At 38.6% G+C, this 12,598-nt stretch overlaps 1 protein-coding gene across 1 annotated transcript in view; it reads right to left on the bottom strand.

The window, feature by feature from the left end:
• The window catches only part of LOC106060533 (uncharacterized), a 95,882-nt gene that overhangs the window by 66,618 nt on the left and 16,666 nt on the right, over positions 1-12,598 (bottom strand). Inside the window, exon 2 of the mRNA XM_056035844.1 lies at positions 12,241-12,330. The gene's annotated coding sequence lies outside the window, so the exon portion shown is untranslated. The remainder of the gene's footprint in view (positions 1-12,240; positions 12,331-12,598) is intronic.

The raw sequence follows: 12,598 nt of genomic DNA on the forward strand, positions 1-12,598 counted from the left end.
AAAAAGACTTGAAAATGTGTATGTGTGTAAGAGAGAGAGAGAGAGGGGAAAGAATGTGTTAATGGGGTTGGGATAACAAAATGTCAAATTTAGCAATTTACCACTGCTAGGGTAGAATTCGTGTTTTCGAGAGTATTTCACGTAGAGCTCTCGTTACAACTCCTGCTTGACATCCTTCTATTACATTGTTATACTTCATCTAACATTACTAATACCTGGAATGAGACCCACAAGATATCAGTAGGTCGTGTAGATAGACGTTTCTTAAACAGCATAAACTATTACTAAGACAGGCCGTGGCGCCAGTGGATGATGGTGATTTCCTGCGACATGAGTACTAATGGTCACTTCCAGGATGACCATCCGGGAATATGAGGACCAAATCTATTGATACAATAACAGCTAGGGTTGACCATTTGGGACAGCACGAAAAATACAATTGAGTTATTCCCAGCGCGTCCACTCATAAGGGCTGATATGATTTCATAGAAAATAAGTTATTTGTTTGTAAATTATAAGTATCTTGGGAAATAAGCCCCGTTCATTAGCTTGTCCATAAAGTGAGCTGTTAATGTCCAACTACTGTAAACTAATACATTAAACCACGGAGTCTTAAATAAATGACATTTCAAGTTGTCTTTTTTTTTTTCTTCCCATTGTAAAATTGGCTTTCAATTTCATTTACATTTCGACATACACACACTTATTTTTGAGAGATGGAGAGGAACAGAGAGAGGAAGAAAGAGGTTGATAAGAGAGAATGCGGGGGGGGGGGGGGAAGGGGGGAGAGAGAGAAAGAGGGAAATGTGAGAGAGAGAGGGGGAGAAAGATAGTTGGGGTGTGGTGGGGTGGAAGAAATTGATGTTGTAATAATTAACAAGTCTGAAAATCTTCAAACGATCCAGATTCAATATATGTTGTGTACAATAAGTATACAGATGTTGTATAACTCCAGTTCTATATGCAAAATAACAAATCACCAGATATCTAATATGGCCAGCATTAGAATCCTTGTTGGGAAGATCAGTAGCTCTACCTTACAGCCACCATCTTCTATTTTAATTAGAGAAATGCCCAGTCTGGCAGACTACAGTGGTCATCTAAAAGCATAAAGAAATCGGTAAACAAAAAAAAATGGCTGATTACGTAAACTGATCTCTTGAAATTGTTTTTCCCCCTGAGCTAAAAAAAAACAAAACCAACAAACATTTGCCACTTAAAATGTTTCAAGTTTGTGCCTCAACAAAACGTTTTATTACATGCAATAATAATGTCCATGATGAGACCAGAAATTAACATCTCTAGCCCCAAGCGTATTTAACATTACGTTCAATGCAATTTGACGTCTTATGACTTGAAAACATATGCCCCAGACATGCGCGCGCACAAAAAGAATTGGCGAGCTTTTTTTTTTTCTTCCTAAAGATAATTTCTCTATTAAAGTCTTTCATCCATTGCAATAATTGAAAGATGTGCAGCTCAAAGACGTCACTAAAAAATGTATGAAATCATTATACAACTATTAAACGTACACAGATTACAAATGCACCTGAAGCTGTTTTTTTTTGTAAACAAAGAAATGATGTGGAGGACGCTAGATTTTGTAAATATATAAAACATTTTAAGTTAATTATAACATATGTTTTTTCCCCAAAGCTTCGATCTTCGATAGTATACACATAGAATCAAACAGGAATGAAAGTTATCAGTCTTAGAGTACTTTTAAACGAACATGTTGCATGTTGACCAAGACAGAAGTATGGAGATCGATCAAACGACATTGGTGTTCTTAGCAGGACGCTCTGACACCTTAGCTAAACAACTTGACTAACAAAAGGACAAAAATTATTTATCTATAAGCTAAATCTAAAATAAAATATAAATGAATGCTCCAACCACATAGCTTTAAAAAAATGCTGTCAGTAATTAATGAAGTTACTTTTCAAACAAATTTAATAAAATGTGCCTATCACGCAGCACGACTGTATGTGCGAAATTTCAGCTCAATAGGATCATGTACAGTAGTGCTAATGGATCATTGATTATTTGTGTTTGTTTTTTTTTACTTTTTGGACTATGACTATGACGTAAGTAGGATTGAATATTTTCATGACTCAATTAATTTCGTTCATTTTGTGATTCTTTACGATAGAATACTAATATACGATTTTTCTCTAAAAATTTTTGAGCAAGAAGTGTTTTCAAATACTTGAATTATTTTATACAATCTAGGAATCCATTTCATTCAGAAAAGAAAGCGTGCTTGTTAATTTAATAAATTTAAAGAACTCATTTAGTCAACCACATTACATGAATTACATTTCGCGAGAAAGAGTTATTGAATCAAGCAACATTTGGACTAGTCATCGTGCTGCATGTTCTCAACTTCCCATGACCTCACTTGGTTGAGCATACTAGCCCAATACTATTTAATTCCATTAGGCTTGAAAAGATCAACAAAAGACACTGCCCTGATCAATCCAAAGGATTGCACTAAGTGGGCGCCCCCCAGTCAATGAAGCAGTAGAGACAAGCATCATCTCAAGGAGTACCAAGTGGATGTCTCTTGCACGGGGGGGACGTGAACGGTCATATCTCGGCTGAGATAGATATAAGCTGTTATGTCTGGGAAGGCGATAACGAAGGAGACAATATCTATCACAGTTGGGACCAGACAGAGAAATGAGAGAGCTTAAAAAATGCCAACTTCTAATTTCTTCATCTCGACACGGGACGGAATACAGCAAGATAGAACCGGTCAAAACGAAAGTGGACAGTAAGAGAATGAAGTGGAAAGGGTGGGAGGGGAGGAGGTTGCTTGTTGACCGGGCGTCGTCGGCTGATGAGTAGATCCATCAGGCCCGCTGGCGACTGCCGGTCACCCCAATTAATTGGCCGTCCACTGGTCAGGAACCTCTTCCTTGAAGCGCAAGCTAAGGTCGCCGAAGGTTGGGTCACCACAGGTCAGCCAATGATGGCATTATGGAGTAAGTGTTGATCTTTGACGGCGATTGATGGTACTAGAGGCGACCGTGGTCAAGAAGGTAACAGCCGTCTACTGTTAAGGCCGGGATGGTCAGCAGACTTGGGTTAAACCATCAAAAGCTAAACGATCATAGGGGAAAAAAATTACTTTTCCAATGAGTCATTGCAGACTGTATGAATTATCTATAGGCCATCTATCAGGAGGGCAGAGCAAATCAAAAGACTAACGCTTGCGAGTTGCTTCATACAAGACTGAGGAATAATGAAACTGAATACTTGTTGATTTTCAAACATGGAGACATATCCAAAAACAGACCAAAACCAAGGATCCACTGAGTACACCCACTGTCTTTCGAGACAGATAGAGCTATATAAAAAAGAATTACATTTTTAACTCTTTCCCTCCGTTTTTATTTTTTCCACATTTCGATGGGATTCTTCATTTTGTTCATTAATATTTCACTACCATGTTATGATTAAGCTTCAATAGCTTTGTCGTTTGTTATCAGAAAATGTTGTATTTGTATTATTTTGTTTGGTACGGTATCTTGAACAAGGGAAAGAAATCGTACATGACATTGGTCGTATTAAGCCCTGGATGAACATTTTTTGTGCATTTAAAAAAACGATCACGTAAACATTCACCAAGATACCTCCATCTTCCCTTTCCCTTTCCCAACTGGTCCAGACAAGAGATAGGATCAAAGCCCATTGAGAAAGCTAAAAGCTAGACAAAAACAATTGGTAAAAATATTTCTATCTCACAGAGACTATTATGTCTAGGTCAATCATACATATAATTACATGACTGATCCAAACTAATTAATACAATTACACTTAATATAAGCTTTTTTTTTTTATATATATTTTTAAAAATGTTGTTCTTGTTTTACCCATGGAGTGACTCGATGCGACTCAAACTTCTTGTAGTTATCCTAAACTCCTCTTATCAAAATGCTTGACTGGGCAACAACAGAAAGTCAGCTGATTTGCCCAAGGGCAATAGAAGAAAGAGCATGCACTAGAATTACATCAGGAGAAAGTTCCACAATGTGTCTTGTAATAGTCTGCATTGAGACAGCGATTTCATGCTCCTTTCTTACAATACTTTTATCCTTCAAAACATATGAAACATTTTTGAAGACTTTATTTCACCACATTATTTTTACAGCAGGCATTCCTTTTCTTATATTATTTCTGGGATTCCATGCTCCAGAGTTTAGTTATCCCAGTTCTAAAATTGTAATTGGATATAAATGTATAAAGTTTATGAATAATTATTGTAAAACTACTTTTGGACAATGGATACTATAATTGCCCGAAGTCTGAAACTGGTGTGCAGCCTGCTATGTTTAACTACAAGATCCCCAGTCTCGGATCTAGCATCACTTCCGATGGTGTCTTTCTACCGTGTGTGTTTATCTCCAGTCCTTGTCATTACATCCCTCTTTGTTTTATGGGGGAAGCACAAGTACCTAAGGAAATGAGTAAATGTCCCTTACAGTACTCACACCAGACAGAAACTCTCATGTACCAACATCAACACATAAACAGCCAAGATAATTCCCCGTTCCCTCTTTTCTTCCCAACACTTTTTTTTTTCTAGTACCATCAACATTCCTAGGAGTAGACGAACTTTAGATTTGTATAATGATAGGTTTGGGGGTTGGGTAGAGGAGCCTTTCCTCACCCGCCTCCTCCCCTAGTCGAGCTACACAACACACGCACACAAGCTCCCAAATTATTCATTAGGATCCCAGTTTAATGACGCACCCTGTCATATTTACTTACGCTCGGCCCTGTATGCCTGGCTACATTTTCTCCGATTAATCAGATCCTTCCAATCGGCCTAATGTACGCCCCTTGCGACGTTACGTCAGAGAGAGAGAGAGAGAGAGAGAGAGAGAGAAAGAGAGAGAGAGAGAGATGGGGACTGGGTCTAAATTCAGCAGAGAATTTTTTTTAACTAAAACACGAATGAGGAGGAGGATCTAAAAAAAAAAACTTAGGAGATTTTAAAAACTGACATGAAATGAGGTTTTATTTATCTAAAGAGTAACTATGATCTTAATTCCCAACTTCTTACACTCTTTCCTTTCACTCTCCCACCACTCCTTGGAATCCCCCCCCCCTTTTTTTTTCTCTTCATTTTAAGATATTGTTAAAAAAAAAAGTTTTAAATCATGGACTGTAGAGGCATGCTCCCAGGGAGAAGAGTGCTAATGAAGGTCAGATGCATTTAGTCTCAATGAAAGGTCGTCTGGGGCGGGTATTAATCCCATTTCAAGTGGTCACACAGCAAGCCATCTTTTAATACCAAGTGACAGCATGGGGAAACAAAAAAGTGGTGGGCTGGGGATTGAGGGACGGCGGTGATGTCAAATAGTGGATAAGAACGTGTTCCATTTTTAGATTAAAATATGTGCATGTTATGAGTATAGGAGATTTTCAGACATAAATAGCTCGCTTTTTTTTTTTGATGTCTCCGGTGTAGAGAAGAGTTCATCACAATCAAGTTGTAGAGTCTCAAGGTAGAGACAATATTAGTGGTGTTTGTTTTGGGCTTGTTATCCACCACAGAATGACATGCTTCAAGCTCTTCTGTTTGTAGCGCCAAATAATTTCAATATGGAAGAAGACACACCGACTAGAAGCTATCTTTCTATTAAGACACACCGACTAGAAGCTATCTTTCAATTTTTCAATTAAGACACATCTACATGTATCTATCCTTCAATTAAGACACGTCTACTTAAATCTATCCTTCGATTAAGACACGTCTACTTAAATCTAGTCTTCAATTAGGGCACCTCTACTAAAATCTATCCTTCAATCCTGCTAGAATCTATCCAATAAGGACACATTTTCAAGGACCCATCCTTTAATTATGACACATGTACTAGATCCATTTTAAATTATCTTTTTTTTTTCTCAAGGCTGAAACTGGTCACGTGTTCATCCTTTGCTTGACTTGTCCTCATATTTTAGGTTTCAAAAAGCCAGTTTCTCTGGCACGTTCCGTTATTCTGGTACTGGCTCGGCTCTTACATCCCTCACCAAGACGTTCGTGGCAATTGTGTTGATTGTTGCTTGGTTTTAAACTATAGGGTATCAATGAGATCCCTTGCTGACAATGTTACAAGTATCCAATGCAGAGATCTCAATATTGGCAACCAACGTTTATAGAGTGTTGCCAATTTCTACAGTTGGACGTTGAAAATAAAATTAAATGAAAATGCATCCAAGGTCCTTCGAATCAGCAGAAAGGTTCTTGGCCTGTTCATTACAACGAATCACAAGGTGCCAAAAGTAAGATTTGTTAGAATATCGGTGTTTTCTTGATTTCCGCTCTGCCGGTACGACGCGTTAAGTCAATGCTGCAGGAGCCTCGATCTACAGCTAAGAAAACTAAAGAAAAGCCTTGACTACTGCAATACTGCTCAGCTGGTATGTCTCACAACAGCAGCTATACAATTAAGAGTACCACTGCTAGGTAAATCAAAATGTGCTTCGATGAGAGCACTATCTAGAGCGTACATGCACCTTGCACTGACGACATAGCTGAGTGCATGGCGGAAACATACAGATCTATATATATATATATAATCTCGTTATAGACCATCTATGCGCATTGATCACATTATATGTTTCACAAAAATCCCATCGACAGGGCGGATCAACTTTACTGGTAGACTCTTATTTCAACAAATCTATTCCATCCTATCCAGAACAATCTACATGCTTCACTACAGTCGGCTCTATAAGAACGTCAACATCTATTTATTAAACATATTAAACTCTAAGGACGTTGGTTGCCAGTATATGGATCTTTTTATTATTTGTTCATATTGCCCTTTGCTTCAAATGTTCTGGTCTAAGCTGAACAGTATGTATGTTCTGGTCTAAGCTGAATAATATGTATGTTCTGGTCTAAGCTGAATAATATGTATGTTCTGGTCTAAGCTGAATAATATGTATGTTCTGGACTAAGCTGAATAATATGTATGTTCTGGTCTAAGCTGAACAGTATGTATGTTCTGGCCTAAGCTGAATAATATGTATGTTCTGGTCTAAGCTAAACAATATGTATGTTCTGGTCTTAGCTGAACAATATCCGTGTATTGACATCATTCTGGATCTGGTTTGTATTTATTATGTTTTTAAAAAAAAAAGCACGCTGAACTAATGTTTGTTTTTAAAATCGCTATAGAAATTGAATTTTTATTATGATTAAATTATCATTGTTACTTATCTTCTGATCTTATGCATAGCAGACGTTGGCTTTAAAAAGAAATAATTCTGATTCTATTAGAACGTCCCGTGCAAGGCCATGTGCTCATCCAGTCGTCATGCTCTTGAGAAATAGAAAGTTGTTTTCATTTATTAGGTTTTTTTCTAAGGGTGGACAACTCTTTCCATGTTCGATTGACATGAAAATACAACAATAGATTCTTAATGTTTTTACTTACTGATTTTATTTTACTGTTTTTATTATTAGCGGCCCCCTTAAAGGGGAATAGACGATATTAGTTTTGTGTGGTCTGTCTGTCCCTCCGTCCCGTTTAGATCTCGTAAACTAGAAAATATATTTTAGACCTTTCAAAGTTCTGATGCAACGGCTACTTTTTTCTTTTCTGAAACCGAAAAATCAAATTTTTAAAATCAACTATGCAAGAAGTTCCTTTCATAAAAATAGACCATTTTTATAACTACTCACTATAAACACAGGATGTTAAAAAATTATTTTTTTTTACAATTGTATTGCAAAGTTAAGTAAGTTCTATCATACTAACTACTACTTTTACAAAAGAAACGTTTACTTTTTTTAAAGAGAAAATATCTATTTATTATATTAGTGGAACATAATTTAAAACAACAATTAATAAGTAGTTTTACAAATTATCGCGTGAACTGCTGAGTGCCACCACAACATGGAACACGAAACTAAAGGGGAAAATGTTTTTGTTTTGTTTTTTTTAAGAAAAAGTCTTTTTTCCTTGAGGCTTTGAATAAGTCATTGACCCTTTACAAAACAATTAGATCAACCAGAAAATCATTACATGACATTAGCTGGGGCCAGGCTCACATCTAATTTCACCTTCACTTTCACCTATCCCTTGGTCTTCTGGACCGTTGGGGCATCAAACAAGATCTGTCAACCTTCTTTCTCCATTCTTCTGTCATTTGCGTTTGATTTCATTCTGTTATTCTTTCTGAAAATATCGAAACCTGCCTCTTTATCTGCTTTGGTGGACCACCTCCGGGGCCGATTGTGTGTTTGTGCTTCCACACAAACTATCTTTTTAACCTTGTTCTTTTATAAATTTGGTTTTACTAGCAACTTTGACTGCTTTCTTTGTTCAATCGACTTGACGTTCATAAATACTACCGTACAATAGATCTAAATGGTTTTATATCAAACATAATTTTACAACACAACAAGCTAAAGGACAGCAAGTGTACGTCGACAGTGAAATGTACCATTCAATAACTATGAAATTATTTCAATAGGTGTTTGAAAATAAATTCAGAAATGCCACGAGTACAAACCTAAAGTTCATGTGTGATTGCAAATGTTGGTAGAAGAGCGAGCACAATAGAAGCAGAGTGAACAATTGAAGGAATACCAAACAAGAAAAAAATAATGCCATCAAAATTTTTAGATGTCTATTTAAAAAAATATCTGCTCCATTTAAGACAAAGCAGTTTTAATGAAGTTCGTCAGACACGCATTTTTAAAATAATCAAAACTTCTAGAAACACAAGGAAGCTTCTCTTTTCTTTTTATGATTTCCACTAAATTAAATTTCCTAAGAAAAAAAAAAATATATAACAAGCAATCTAGCTTTATCTTCTTTTTGTTTGTTTTATAAAGTCGTATTTGCAGAAACAAAAATGTATAGCATAGATCTCTAGAATACAAGCATGAAGAAACAATAAAATTTCGAAGAGAAAAAAAAACAAAACAACGCTTTCAGATTGTAACTGTATTATGAAAGCTTCGAGGTTAGTCTGGCAAATGTTCCCAGTCCAATCTGGTGCAAGAATTAAGACAGATTTAGATAAGAACAATAGCTCATTAAGGTTGGTCAACGCTGGCTGGTTTGGCTGTCCAGTGATGGGCATGATAACATCGGGCCACGCATTAGCCCATGCCTGAACAAGCATCCACATCACTAGTGCTGACACAATGAGCAACAAAAGTCTCACCCCTGATCCAATAACGCTTTCAAAAGAAGTGATGGTCCGGCATTGAAGTTCACTTTAATCCAGTCCTCAATAACTGAGCAACAAGGTAACTTCCTTAGACTGACATTGCAACAAGCTCCAGCCCACTGACAGTGTGAGCTCCCCCCCTCCCCCCTTCCATCACTGATCCCCCCAGCCTCCCCCCCCCCCCGCTACCATTGTTTCTCTCCCAATGACCTGACCGTGTTATGCCATGTCCGCAAACGATCTGTCAACGTTCTAATCTAAGTAGCTGTGTTCTAATAGCCCCCCGTCTCTAGTCCGCACCGCGCAAACGTGATTAGCATGCTCGTCTTTCAAGTCCAACAACACACAAAAATAAAAACCCAGTTAGTTTTGTGTTGTTTTTTTGTTTCTCTCGAGATCGGTCTTCAGACTTACGGGGAGTCTTCCCAGCCGACCTTCCACCAATGCACCAATCACTGAGCAGAGTAGTTTAATATCTTGCAGAAGTATTTAGAATTGTAATGCAGTAATAGTAGGAGAGAATACTGTCAAAACAAAATTGGACATTCAATCAAATGTATGGAAGAGACAAACATATTAAAGAGGCGAAAAAAAACAACAACCCAACTCCATCCATATTTCACATTTCCATACAGCACCATCACATTTCCAATGTCTTCCTAGGAGGAACTGTTTCCCATTAAAAGACTCCTGTTTGAGTACCCTTTTTTTTTTTAAAGAATCTTTGATTGTTAGTTTTAATACCATAAGAGACATGAAGAGGACGGGTGGGGGGGGGGGAAGGACTTCATTTTTTTAGAAATGTTAATCTTGATGAGTTGTAATCCTGGGTCGAAGGTCAGCATTTCTCAGTCCCCTAGTCACAAGACAGCGACGAGGCCGGACAAGACAAGCATCCCGGCGACCAGTGATTGGTTTTCGTAATCACTTCATTTTTCACGGTCTTCGCCGGCTACAGAACATGGCATCCCCCTCTCTCCTCCCCCCCCCCCAAAAAAAAAATTGCACATCTCATCCCTCACTCTTTTACACACACGCTCCCCTCCCCCAACTCTATGACAGCCACAAACTTTAATTCATCCTCTACCCCATCCCCAGGCCAAAAAAAAAAAATCAGTTTCACCTACCCTGTCCTTTATTGTGATCGAGTTTTTGGAGTCCCCCCCCCCCCTTTTTTTTCCCAAAATCATCTCAACTTTCTCACATCACATCAGTTATCTACCTTCATATTGAACTTAAATCATCTCCCCTTGTATTACAAGACACTCTTTTTATTGCATTTTTTTTTTGCTTTCTTTTTTTTTCTTCTCTTGCTTCCATGACCTGGTCTCTCTCCCCATCCACTCCCAACCAACCCCCAACTTCCCGTTTCTATTTCATAGTTGAGAGATTTGAATTATTTCTGTTTTTCGCTCTCTATTTTTCCCCTCGCCAACCAACGGAGGTCAGCAATTTAATGATATTGATCAACTTGGATTCCCATGGATCTCTCGCCCCGAATTTGCACTTCCATAATCAACGGTCGTTAAACAGAGGGGAAAGGGGACGGAAGAATGCTTCAAGGAGGACATGGAAATGGAAGGAGGTGATGGAGGGGAAAAAAGGGGGTGAGGGGGGTTTCTTGCTGGGTCTTGGGGGGTAGGGCAATGTTCTTTCCTATCATTACAAAAAAAAAAAAATGAGTAGAAAAAAACTCGGACTGTGGGGTGAGGTTCATGAGTTGATGAGATTTGAAGAAGAAAAGGGAAGAAGAAAAAAAAAAATCTGGATTCCTAAGAAGACATCTATCCAGATTCCATTAGTATTTCAGACATTTGTTTTACAGCTAAGCTTCATGCAGGGACGCAATCCATGTGATATATACATTCGTATTTTTTTGTTTGTTTGGTCCATCACGATTAAACAATGCGTACATCTTTATCTCGTTCCAGTTTGGGGGCTCTAATGATGACCGTTGTTGTTGTTGACTTTGCAGTTCTTGCGAGTTTCTTGTTTTCTCTTTCTCTCCAGCCTCAAAAACCTCCCCGGAGATTATCATCTTCTTCTTCTTTTATAATCTCCAGCTCGATGACAATCTCAATCACTGATGCTGCCCGGCCGATACGTTTATCATGTATAGGAGGGGTCGAGTTTAATGACTTATTTCCAAAATGAAGAATCGGGCAACAGACGAGCTGACGCGGCCTGGTGTTAATGAAATTTAGCTGCCGGAGCTATCAATTCTCTGATAACGTCGCTCCCTCCTCAGTCCGACCGCCCTGGGCCCATGACGTGGGCCCTTAAGTGCCCCCCGCTCATCAATAACTTTTGCTTGCTCGCCAGCGAGTATGTGTAAAAAGTCCAGACAGCTCGGCTCTGACTTAAGAAATTAATACGCGAGCATTAACACAAGGGTGGAGAGAGAGTGTATGTGGGAGGGACAGGGGTGGGAGAAAAACAACAAGGAAAAACAAAATTGTATTGGGAGACGGAAGAAATTAAAAGGCCCGGGGGGGGAAGGCGATAAAAGCCGAAAGGTTGAAAACAAGACAAGACAGTGTGGACAGCATTAACGATGTACTGTGTGTGTGTGAGAGGGTGTGTGTGTGCGTGCGTGCAGACATGTGACGAGATCAACTGCGTGTGGATGAGAACGAAACTGCATCAGTTGTTTTAGTTTTCCTTCAGGACCATGAAAATAAGCTTCATGTTTGCCATTCAACAGTTAAACCAGAGGCGAACAGGGCCCTGAACAGCATGGCATTGAGCATGGAGTCACAAGCAGGTTACTTACCAACATATGTTCCCGAAGCTTAAAGTCGGGGCGAGCGAAACCTGCCCTTGTGGATCATCACAAGAGAATGCTGACCATGTCCTTCAAAGCTGCAAACTATATCAAGAGGCCCGAACAAGACTTTGGCCCCAAAGCCCTCCTAGAGAACAAAAACTATACGGAGAACTGCCTGACGTGGAAACCACTGCGCAGTTAATCTCAGATATAGTATTACTGATCTGAACCCTCCAACATGTAAAATGAGAACAAAGAAGAAGGCTACTTACCTCTGAAGTGTAGCAAGCTCCAATAATTAGCAGGATGCCTTCAAGATCTTCACTTGTACACTGAACAGCTAGTCTTGCTTACACACACAACTGTCGAGATTCGCAAGCGTTTAGAATTACTATCATTGTAGACAGATAGTATAGTATAATAATTTTTTTTTTCTACGCACCTTTGCAAAGCTAACCAAAGATTCTAAGAAGTGTAGCTGGGACTAAGAAGCACAACTGAGATGCAACTTGAGAACTGCTCAACAAGGAAGTGCTGAGCTAGTCAGACGAGGCTCTCTGACCTTCTCAATGCAAACAAGAAGAAGTGCATCTCTTTCAGAGTCAACATTGAATGCTGATTGAACATTTT

This window comes from Biomphalaria glabrata, chromosome 7, assembly GCF_947242115.1.
Source record: "Biomphalaria glabrata chromosome 7, xgBioGlab47.1, whole genome shotgun sequence".
Classification (NCBI taxonomy): Eukaryota; Metazoa; Mollusca; class Gastropoda; family Planorbidae; genus Biomphalaria; species Biomphalaria glabrata.